The sequence below is a fragment of the Oryctolagus cuniculus genome, chromosome 14, assembly GCF_051225735.1.
Source record: "Oryctolagus cuniculus isolate XC-2025 breed Fujian yellow rabbit chromosome 14, ASM5122573v1, whole genome shotgun sequence".
Lineage (NCBI taxonomy): Eukaryota > Metazoa > Chordata > Mammalia > Lagomorpha > Leporidae > Oryctolagus > Oryctolagus cuniculus.
In genome coordinates, this window is record NC_142880.1 from 93,330,802 (window position 1) to 93,341,912 (window position 11,111).

Consider the following 11,111-nt stretch of genomic DNA (forward strand, 5'->3'; position numbering starts at 1 on the left):
CAGTGGGAAAAGCTGGTAAGAGCTGCGAGGGCTGAGCTGCATCCTGGGCTCTCCACTGCACAGACGTGGATAGGGAGCAAAGAAAAGAGGTCACGGCCGGCGCCGCAGCTCACTAGGCTAATCCTCCGCCTGCGGCACCAGCACACCAGGTTCTAGTCTCTGTCGGGGCACCGGATTCTGTCCTGGTTGCTCCTCTTCCAGGCCAGCTCTCTGCTGTGGCCTGGGAGGGCAGTGGAGGATGGCCTAAGTGCTTGGGCCCTGCACCCCATGGGAGACCAGGAGAAGCACCTGGCTCTTGGCTTCAGATCAGCAGTGCACCGGCTGCAAAGACTGGCCGCAGCGGCCATTGGAGGGTGAACCAAGGGCAAAAGGAAGACTTTTCTCTCTGTCTCTCTCTCTCACTGTCCACTCTGCCTGTCAAAAAAAAAAAAAAAGAGGTCAGTCCCAGGGACTTGCTTGCTGTTTGTGAAGGAGCAGAACAAGGAGCCAAGATTTCAAGTCTCCCTGAGCCTCCCATTCACGCTGGAACGGAAGACACTGAGGGTACAACAATGCTGGCCCTGAGGCCGTGCTGTGGCGTAGCGGGTAAAGCCACTTCCTGCAGTGCCGGCATCCCGTATGGGTGCCAATTCATGTCCTGGCTGTTCCACTTCCAATCCAGCTCCCTGCTATGGCCTGGGAAAGCAGCAGAAGATGGCCCAAGTCCTTGGGCCCCTGCACCCACGTGGGAGACCCAGAAGATTCTCCTGGCTCCTGGCTTTGAATTGGCACAGCTCCAGCTGTTGTGGCCAATTGGGGAGTGAACCAGCAGATGGAAGACCGCTCTGTCTCTCTGCCTCTCTGTAACTCTATCAAATAAATAAATAAATCTTAAAAAATAGATAATAATAATGCTGGCCCCCTGGTAATACAATCAGACCGCTGATGTCCTTTGGACCTGCTGGGCTACGTCCAGGGCCTCTGGAGCCAGCCGGTGCTGGGAGCAGAGTTCCGGACAGGGCACTGCAGACGCGCTGAGAGCCAGTTCCGAGAAAGAGCCAGGTCAGGAGCGGAGCCACGCGCCTCTCCCCTCGCACTCCTGCCCCAGGTTCCCAGAGCGGCAAGGGAGCAACACCTTCAAAACCAGGGCGACCCTGCCAGGCCTGTGTCAGGGAAAGGCAAAATACTTCCGCAGTCCATGGAAAACACAACGAAAGACAAGTTGGTTCTGGTGCAAAACCCTTTGAAAGCCACGCATAGCTTTTCTCAGAATATGCATTTGCCACGAGCTGTCTGAAGACCTTCTACATGCGTGCTTTTCCGAAATGTTTTCCCCTGCATAAAAAGTTTCAAAAGCTTTATCCTCATAGAGCTTTGGGGATGAAGTGCTGGGATTTGGGGATCGTGTGGGACATCGGCTCACTTTAATCACGCTGACAGCTCCGAGACTTGGAGATTTGAAGCAAGATGCGGGCTCGGTGCCCTTATCCAAGATGCTTGAAGTTAGCAGTGCTTCTGCTTGGGGGTATTTTGGGAGTCTTAGAATATTTGTGTACACACAATGGCAGGCCCTGGGGACAAGATCCATGTCTAAACAGGAAATTCAGCTATATTCATGGAGCCCTTATGCAACACGGCTTGAAGGTAACTTTATGGAATATTTTTAGTGCACCTGCATTTTGACTATAATCCATCACATGCGGTCAAGCATGGGATTTTCCATTTGTCTCACATCGATATGTACAAGGTGTTGGGTTCAGGAGCATTTTAGATCGCAGATTTTCAGATTAGGGGTGCTCTCCTGTACTCAGTATCTTAAGAAAGTAATGAAACCTAAAACACATAGCATTAGTTTAGTGTGCAGGTAGCAAAATGGAAGAGGAATTGTATTTGAGACTGGAAACGTGGATCATTCTCTTGAGGCCATAAATTTGGCCTGATTCTTGGCTTGCTGTCGTTGGACGGCAGGCCACAAGCCAGAGGAACACGAGGCTCTGCAGGAGAAGAGGGGAGGCTGTGAGCAGCGTGTGTGAGTGGTTACAAAGAGGGGGCTGTGTGCAAGCAGCAGTCACAGGACACAGAGTCCAGTGAGCCCCCTCCTTGCGTGGTTACAGCGGGAAGCACTTGGCCGGCTCAGCTATCAAATCAGAGTCCCTGGGGTCAACAGTGCTGAACCTTAAGGTCATTTGTTATGGACACTGGCCTGAATTGCCTAACAATTTCCTAGATCCTCACTATGGCGACTGGAAAGTACAACGGGAGAAAGACCCCAGGCGGGGAGGTGTCTGACTCACATCCACCCAACAAGAGATGAAGGTCCAAGATCAACATCGCCACAGCACGACGCGCCCTCACGCTCCCGTTCACTGGCTGGGGTAACTGAATATGCCAGAACAGCTGAGGAATCTCTGACTTCTTTTGCAGGCTTAGACATAATTAGTAGCAGACAATGTAGAATTTGGTATGACAAGCATTATAGACAACTTTGGAAAACTGATGAGTAGCCCACTAAACACCATGAATCTTCATCCATCGAACAGCTTCAGAATAGGTAAAACAAGTCGTCGGGGAAGGGCAAAGAGAACACATCGACAGTCATGTGGGGAGACCAACATGCTTCCAACAGGGGGAGGAACGAGGGAAGACGATCACAGCTGATTGGCCACGTGCCTGCAGAAAGTGGCAGCGACTTCGGCGAGTCAGCGCCTGCACTGTACGGCCATCTGCACCTGATACAGACAGGAAACATTTCTTCAGCCACCCACTTGATATTCATTGCTGATCCCACACTAGGTGCCCATCTCAAAGAACAAGAACGTCGAGGCATTTGGCAGTTTCCCTGAGGGAGGACAGGTGCCACTCTGTAGCAGGTGCTCATGCCCAAGTCACTGTGCCTCTGGAACTCTCTCCTAGGTAAATAGTGCAAAAGACGGGGAGAGGGCGATGAGAAGAAGAGGAAGAACTGAAAGGGGAAGGTTAAGTCTGGCACCACCAGGCTGGAGAATATGATTCCGCCGTTAATGTGGCATTCATGGAGCAATGGAGCTATGTTTGAATTGTGGAGAGGAGGAGCAAGAAAAACACAGCACTATACCGTGCATGTTCTATATGAACCTGAACCTTCTTTCATGGTTACAAAAAAATGGAAAAAGATCTGCACTTTCTAGCTTTCCCAGGAAGCAGTGTTTTGCTTCTCACCCTCTCTTGCAACTTCCCGTCCTGTCATTAGCTACACAAGGGGCACAACAGCAGAGTCCTCTAAGAAAGAAAACAGTCCAGAACTTGTCAGAAGTTCTCAGGGCTCCTCGCCACCGTGGCTGCCTGCTCCCAGGCATTTGGCAGCGACAGTGCAGCAGCACAGTGGGGCTTTATTTACTGAGTTAGATCTCCACTACCCTGGATGTACACAACTATTTTGGGATCCCTAAGGTGGAGTCAAGTTTGGTCTCGACAGCAGCTCCACAGTGGAGCACAGCTCTCTGCACTGATTCCCAGACAAGTTGAAAAGAACCTGGATTTGCAATTCCTATCTGCTTTTATCTAAACTACTTTTATCGACTTATTCATGCTTACAAGTGGTTTTTTTAAAGGGTATGATGGAAGCAAGTAAGTTTTCTGGGGAGACAATTCCTTATTAAATATTAAAAACGTTTCTAAATCCTTAGAATTAAACATGCATGTAAATACGCTCTCTTACAAATGATTCCAAAGACCCAGCCCAGATCAGCTGGGAAGGTACACAAGCTTGAAGCCAGCTTCCCGTGGGGCCTGATTCTGCCCTTTGAGGCGTAACAACCACTCTGCTGGGTGTGTGAGGGAGCCGGCTGGCACAGGCAGTGCCCAGGCTCCGAGCTTTGCAGAATCAACGCTGCTCAATGTACAGGAAGCGGTTCCAGCACCCCCCACAAGACTGGGCGCAGTGGAAGCACCGATCCCGCCTGCAAAGGCAGAGGAGTTGATGGGCGTGGCATTTGCCTGGAGAAGGGAAGTGGTCTCGTCCTGGAACACGAAAGGACGAATGAAGATTGTGGGGGTCTGCACACCCACCTTGGGTGAGCAGCTCTCCACATGTCCCAGGCAGGGTGTGGCTTACAGCAGGCACCTCCATGAAAGACAGAACCCACAGGCTGTCTGTGCTGTCACGAGCCCTGGGGGGTGGTGTATGGGAGTAGACTTGGTGAAGTCATTTATTCTTAGATAGTTCTGTAGTGTTTATGAAATTCTGATTGGACAAGTATGACTAAGGGCAATAAACAAAGGAGGTATCAAAACCTACTGTCCTGGGGCCACTGGGTAAAGCCGCCACCTGCGAAGCTGGCATCCCATACGGGTGCCAGTTCGAGACCCAGATGCTCCACTTCTGATCCAGGTCCCTGCTCACGCATCTGGGAAAGCAGCAGAAGATGGCCCAAGTGCTTGGGTCCCTGCACCCACGTGGGAGACCCGGAGGGATCTACGGGTTCCTGGCTTCACTTCTGGCCGTTTGAGGAGTGAATCAGTGGATGGAGGATCTCTCTCTCTCTCTCTCTCTCTCTCTCTGTCCCTCTTTCTCTATCAATCTGCCTTTCAAATAAATAAACTTCTATAAAAATATTTTTTGAAAACAGCATAACTAGATCACTACAAACAGTGAAATAAAGTAGGGAGATTGACATCTAATGCCAGGGACGTGAATTGTTTTGTAAACCACATAATCACCATCTAGCTTGTTTTGTCGCACACTTTCGCAAAGACTTTGGAGTTCACCAGGGAACATCTACATCTAGCAGAGAATCTAAACTGCACTCTGCAACGTTAATTTTTACACCTGCTACGTGTGGAGTAAAAACCAGGGCAGGTTCCTCGCCTTCTTCACACTCTACAGCCCAACAACCAAGCTGTTGTGGGATGGGGGCGCCCTCTGGAGGCCCACCCCGGGAACTGTCCGAGCTAAGTCCACTCTGTCTCCAGGCTGAGTGGTGAACACAGAGCCTGCTCACGACCCCGCCAGCAGGCGCCCACAACCTCGGCCCTGCACGGGAAATGCCTTTATGCCCTTCTCGCAGAGGCAGAGAGCGAGCGAGAGCGCCCTTTCGTCCACTGCTGCCCACAATGGCCAGGACTGGGCTGGGCGGGGCAGGGAGCTGAGACCTCCACCCAGGGCTCCCGCGTGGGCGGCAGGGACCCAGCTGCCTCACCAGGTCCGCGTTAGTGGGGAGTGAGAGCCAGGAGCCGGGGCCAGGACTCAAGCCCCCGCACTGTATGTGGGACCTGGGCATCTCCCCTGGGTCTTGACCACGAGGCCAAACACCTGCCCTGCCCTGGGCTGTTCTTGCCAGAGAAAACTCATTTATTTTCCTTTCATTTCCCTTTAGGGTTCTAATTACGCTTGGAGCCTTGGCTAGGGAAACAAAAGGAAGACGTGTGACGGAACACTAAGCAGGTGGTTCACGGCCAGCCCCTGCCTCCCCACCACGGCCCCTTCCCGGCAACTCCACAAATTCTATTTCCTCAGCGCCAGGATTCCAAACTCCTGGACAGACTGCTAAGCTGTTCTGCCCCTTTCCTTCGTGCAGTCGTTCTTAGCTATTGCCCGTGTAGTGTCTCCTGGGTCTGAGCGCTTTAGTGTCTCCTGGGTCTAAGCGCTTTCCGTGCCCGTGGGAATTGCCAGGTTGTGCTGCAGAAGCAAACCCTGGGGCTGCAGCGGCTTTGGGAGTGAGGACCCATGGCGCCCCGCACCCGCAGAGCCCTCCCGGACTTCAGCCCCTCTGGGGACTCTGCCTTCCCAGCGTGACTCAGAGACCCCGGGAACCGCCTCCCACACCTGCACCATCGGCGTCCCAGGGTCCCGGGCCCGGTGTCAGTGAAGACACAGCCAGGGTGTCATGCACCTCTCTCTCGGGACTTTTAGAAGCCCTGGGCCATGCACCAGGTCTGTCCATCAGCCAGGGCTTGCCAGGGTCCCCGCCCCTGGCTGTTGCAACCATCTGGGGAGTGAACCAGCAGATAGGAGATTCTCTCTCTCTCTCTCTCTCTCTCTCTCTCTCTCTCTCTCCCTCTCCCTCTCCCTTCCTCTCTCTCTCTAACTCTTTCAAATAAAAACAAATCTTATTAAAAAAAAAAAATACTTTCAGGAGGCCTGGATCTAACTGCAAACTTCAGTTCCACTTAACCAGTCATAAACTGTTGGATTCTCTTAAATACAAAAAGTGACGGGACAAAGCCGCTGCCTTCAGGGTAGTCACAGAGGGGTACCGAGCTGGCATGAGCCGGAGTCACCGAGGAGTCCTGAGCCGCATCACTGAGGAGTACTGAGCTGGGCGAGCTGGAGTCTCCAAGGAGTACTGAGCTGGGCGGGCCAGAGTCACCGAGGGGTACTGAGCTGGGGCGAGCTGGAGTCTCCAAGGAGTACTGAGCTGGGCGAGCTGGAGTCTCCAAGGAGTACTGAGCCGCGGCAAGCCGGAGGAGTACTGAGCTGGGCGGGCCGGAGTCACCGAGGGGTACTGAGCTGGGCGAGCCGGAGGGGTACTGAGCTGGGCGGGCCGGCCGGCTAGGAAGAAGACGGACGACGGCAGCCGCGGGCCGTAGGGAGCAGGGAGCCGCGTGCGCGCCGCGGGACGCAGACCGCAGAGCCCGAGCGAGGCCCCGCGGCCTCGGTGGGGAAACAGCACCCCCCAGTGACGCTCCTGCCGCAAGAGCCTGTCTTCCCCGCTGCTTTCCACTGCGTTTTCTTGGGTTCTGCTGGAATCCTGCAGCCCCTCCCGGGCGGAGGCGTCCGGTCTGGGCGCTGTTGCCGGGCGGGACTCTGACGCGCACCGGGCGTTGCGAACGGCGTCCGGCAGAGCCACAGTGGAACCGTCCGTCCCAGGTGACCGAGTAACTTCCGGGCTGATCCGTGGCCCAGGGGGACGAACCCCCACCGGGACCAGGCTCTGCAGGCGTCCGCAAGGGAGCCAGCCCCACGGGTGGTGGTGGGGCCCGGGGTGGGGCGCGTTGGTGGCCGCTGCCACCAGGAAGCGGTGTGGCAGGTGAGGTCGGGGTCTCTCCCCGGGTTGTTTGCCTGAGATGTAAACCAGCTCCTGTGGGCCCAGAGACGCGGCTGGACAGGCTTCAAAAGTTCACGGAAAATGTGCAGTTATGAAAAAGTTATGTAGGGATCTCAAGTGTTTTGCAACAAAGTAAATTTTTTTAAGATTTTTTAAATTTTTTGACAGGCTAACTTATTTTTTAATTCCATCTTCCTCTAAGGTTTTGAAGTCCCCTGGTAGGCCTACGATCTCAAACAAACTCCCTGACTCTTATTTTCTTCCCTTCGACTCTCCTCTCCTCCCAGCCTGTTCTAGGAAGAACGTTCCAGCAAGTTCCAGCAAGCATAAAGGTGGTGCGGAAGCCACCTCTTTGTCTTGGCATTCCCAGTAGTCACCTGGTCTCCTTCCACTTCAGCACCAGGGGCCAAAGGCGGCCAGTTAACAAGCTGGGTCACACTCTGGGGTGCTGGGCGTCTCAGTGAGACACACACACACACACACACACACAGTAGGACAAACATTCCATCCAGCAGAGTGCTGGGTCCCGTGAGGAAGCGCCCGGTGAGGAAGGCAATACCTGGCACCTGGCAGCTGGCCAGGCGCTCATGGGGAGCCCGGTCGTTCTCCTGTGGACGCTGACATTTCCACTGAACACCGGCCCCAGACGAGTGGACAGTGAGAGAGAGAGAGAAAGGTCTTCCTTTTCCGTTGGTTCACCCTCCAATGGCCACCGCGGCCGGCGCACCACACTGATCCGATGGCAGGAGCCAGGTACTTCTCCTGGTCTCCCATGGGGTGCAGGGCCCAAGCACCTGGGTCATCCTCCACTGCACTCCCTGGCCACAGCAGAGAGCTGGCCTGGAAGAGGGGCAACCGGGACAGAATCCAGCGCCCCGACCGGGACTAGAACCCGGTGTGCCGGCGCCACAAGGCGGAGGATTAGCCTAGTGAGCCATGGCGCCGGCTATGCTTTATAATTTTCTGCGCAGACAAAACAGTTTGCACCAGGCACAGAATTCCAAGCGCTCCCTCTCTGGATTGGCACGAGGGGCGGGGACCTCCCCGCTGACTGCGGTTTTGTCTTCACTGCGGCTCCCTCCCACTCTAGTGATGGGGTGCACGTGACATGGATTCTCCTGCTTTCTGAGACATCCCAGTCCAGAGCAAACACCCACCGCCTCGGCTGCTCCCCCAGATCGCCCAAACAAAGCCCAGATCCTCCAATGAGCTCTCTCTAGGAGCCTCCCACTGAGACGCCCAGCACCCCAGAGTGTGACCCAGCTTGTTAACTGGCCGCCTTTGGCCCCTGGTGCTGAAGTGGAGGGAGACCAGGTGACCACTGGGAATGCCAAGACCAAAGAGGTGGCTTCCGCACCACCTTTACGCTTGCTGGAACGTTCTTCCTAGAACAGGCTGGGAGGAGAGGAGAGTCGAAGGGAAGAAAATAAGAGGCAGGGAGTTTGTTCTGCTGTTCCTCCCAAACCTCTCTCCCAGGCCAGGCACGTGCACCTGACAGGGTGGGGACTGCATTTGGAAATAAAGGACTGACCCGCACTTCCTGTCGGGAGGTTGCTGAGTGCAGGGCCAGCCAAGGTCTCCAGCAGCACCAAGGGTTGGAGAGGGCAGCTCGGAGGCCAGGGGGAACAGAGCGCAGGGACAGAGCGGAGAGCAGTGTAGCTGTGTTTGCCACAGCGAGTCCTGGGAGGCTGCAGTGCAGAGCCCCCAGGAGGCCAGAGCCCAGTAAATGCCCATTGGCAGAGGGCCTCCTTCTGGGCACGTGGTTCTATCCAGGCAGAGTCGGCCATGCCAGGACACTGTGAGGGGCCACCTGGACACCACCAAAAATAGGTCCGGCCCCTGAGGCTGCAGGAGCTATGGGCACACATGTGTGAAAAGGCCAGTGCAGGGTTAGGTAGCAGGTGCAGGGTCAGTGCAGTGGCGGGTTAGGTAGCAGGAGCTAGAGCCCGTGGTGACCACACTCATGACAGTCCAGGCCTAGCTCAGTGGTGGAGAAGAAGACAAGAGGAGAGGGAAACCTCTGAGGAGATACGTCTTTGACCAGTAACTGGATCGAACCCAGTGCACACCAGCGAAGGGTAATCACCGGACTGGATGTGTCTACAACCCCTGGAACTCAACCACAGCGACTGAGAAACCTAGAGAGAAATTAAAATGGAACAGCAAGCCTATTTGCTTACCTTAAATGAAGGTAATAATGGAGACTCTCAGAGGACCAGAGACAGGAGACATAAAGAAGAAAAGAAAAAATATCAAGATGGCAGGCAGAAATGTAACCACGTCAGGGGATTAAACGCTGCAAGATCCGACTCTGTGCGGGCTGCAGGAGACAAATCTGGATTTAAAGATGCAAATTGGTTGAAGGTAAAAGGATGAGAAGATGCCTGCCCTGAAGACAGGAGTCATGAAAGAGCGGGAGGGGCTGTGGTCAGATCAAAACGGGAGTGTCTGACAGGCCAAGGAAGAAATCAGAAGGGGAGCTGGAAACATCTTGAACTGAATGAAAATGAACACGGATGCAAACCTCCTTAGCAAAACACAAAACCAACTCCAGCAATATAGAAAAAGGACAGTGACCCAGTGAAGTTTATTCCAGGAACACGAAAACAGTCAAGTATCTGAAAATAAACTGATGTCACACACATATTAAGAGAATAAAGAATGAACCCCATAGCCATCTCAACAAATGCCCAAAAGTCGTTTGACAACACCCAGCACCGTCCATGGTACAAATTCTCAAATGACTAGGAGTGTAGGAGAACTTTCTCACCCTCATAGGGGATCAGTACCCTAGATGACAAAGGCTGGGCTCTTTCCCCCTGAGATCAGGAATAAAGCGAGGACGTCAGCTCTCACCACTTGCATTCAACATCAAACTGCAGATTCTGGCCAATCCAGCGAGGGAGCAGAAAGAAATTTAAGTGCAGCCATGTTGGAAAGGAAGGAGGAAAACTGTCAGTATCCTCGGACAAGATGACCTTTTATGTCGGAAATTTTAAATAACCTGCAAAAAAAAAAAAAAAAAAGAACTAGAACTAACAAGTGAGTTTAGAAAATCATAGGACAGAAGAGCAATTTAAGATTGCCAGTTGTATTTCTGTATACATCTCACAAGAACCCAAAATGGAATGAAGGAAGCAATCCTATTCGTTATAGAATCAAGGCTAATAAAATGTTTAGGAATAAATTTAACAAGAGAAGTAGAAGATCAAGACTGAGCCCAATAAAACATTGTAGAGAGGAATTGAAGCAGCCAAGTCAAGGTAGCAAGACAAGTGTAACATGTTCATGAGCTGCAGACAGCAGTGGCATTCAGCCTGTGATGGTAGAATGGATTGAAATCACACTTTTGCAAAAATTAAGGGAAAAAAGGAAGGAAGGAAGGGGATTGAGGAGGGGAAAGAGTGTGTGAGGGAAGTGTGGTTTTCCTTTTTTTCTTTTCTTTTCTTTTTTTTTTTTATAGAGTTAGGCAGTGAGAGAGAGTGACAGAGAAAAAGATCTTCCTTCCGTTGGTTCACCCCCCACAGGGCCGCTACGGCCAGTGCGCTGCGCTGATCCGAAGGCAGGAGCCAGGTGCTTCTCCTGGTCTCCCATGGGGTGCAGGGCCCAAGCACTTGGGCCATCCTCCACTGCACTCCCTGGCCACAGCAGAGAGCTGGACTGGAAGAGGGGCAACTGGAACTAGAACCCGGTGCCCATATGGGATGTCTGTGCCACAGGTGGAGGATTAACCAAGTGAGCCCCGGAAGTATGGTTATCTTTTTAGATTGTACCTATGAAATACATGAAATTTATTCTCTTTATGTTAATAAAAACGCTTTTAAAAAAATACATAAATAGAAAGAATTAATTTAATAAAATTCCCCAAAATGATTCCTATTAAAATCCCTTTAGGATTTTTTTTTCTGTAGAAGTAGAAAAACAACATAAGAGAAAATCTTGGTGACCTTGGGTAAGGCAAAATTTTCTTTTTTTTTTTTTATAATTTTTACATTTTTTTTTATTTTTTTATTTTTGACAGGCAGAGTGGACAGTGAGAGAGAGAGACAGAGAGAGAAAGGTCTTCCTTTGCCGTTGGTTCACCCTCCAATGGCCGCCGCTGCAGCC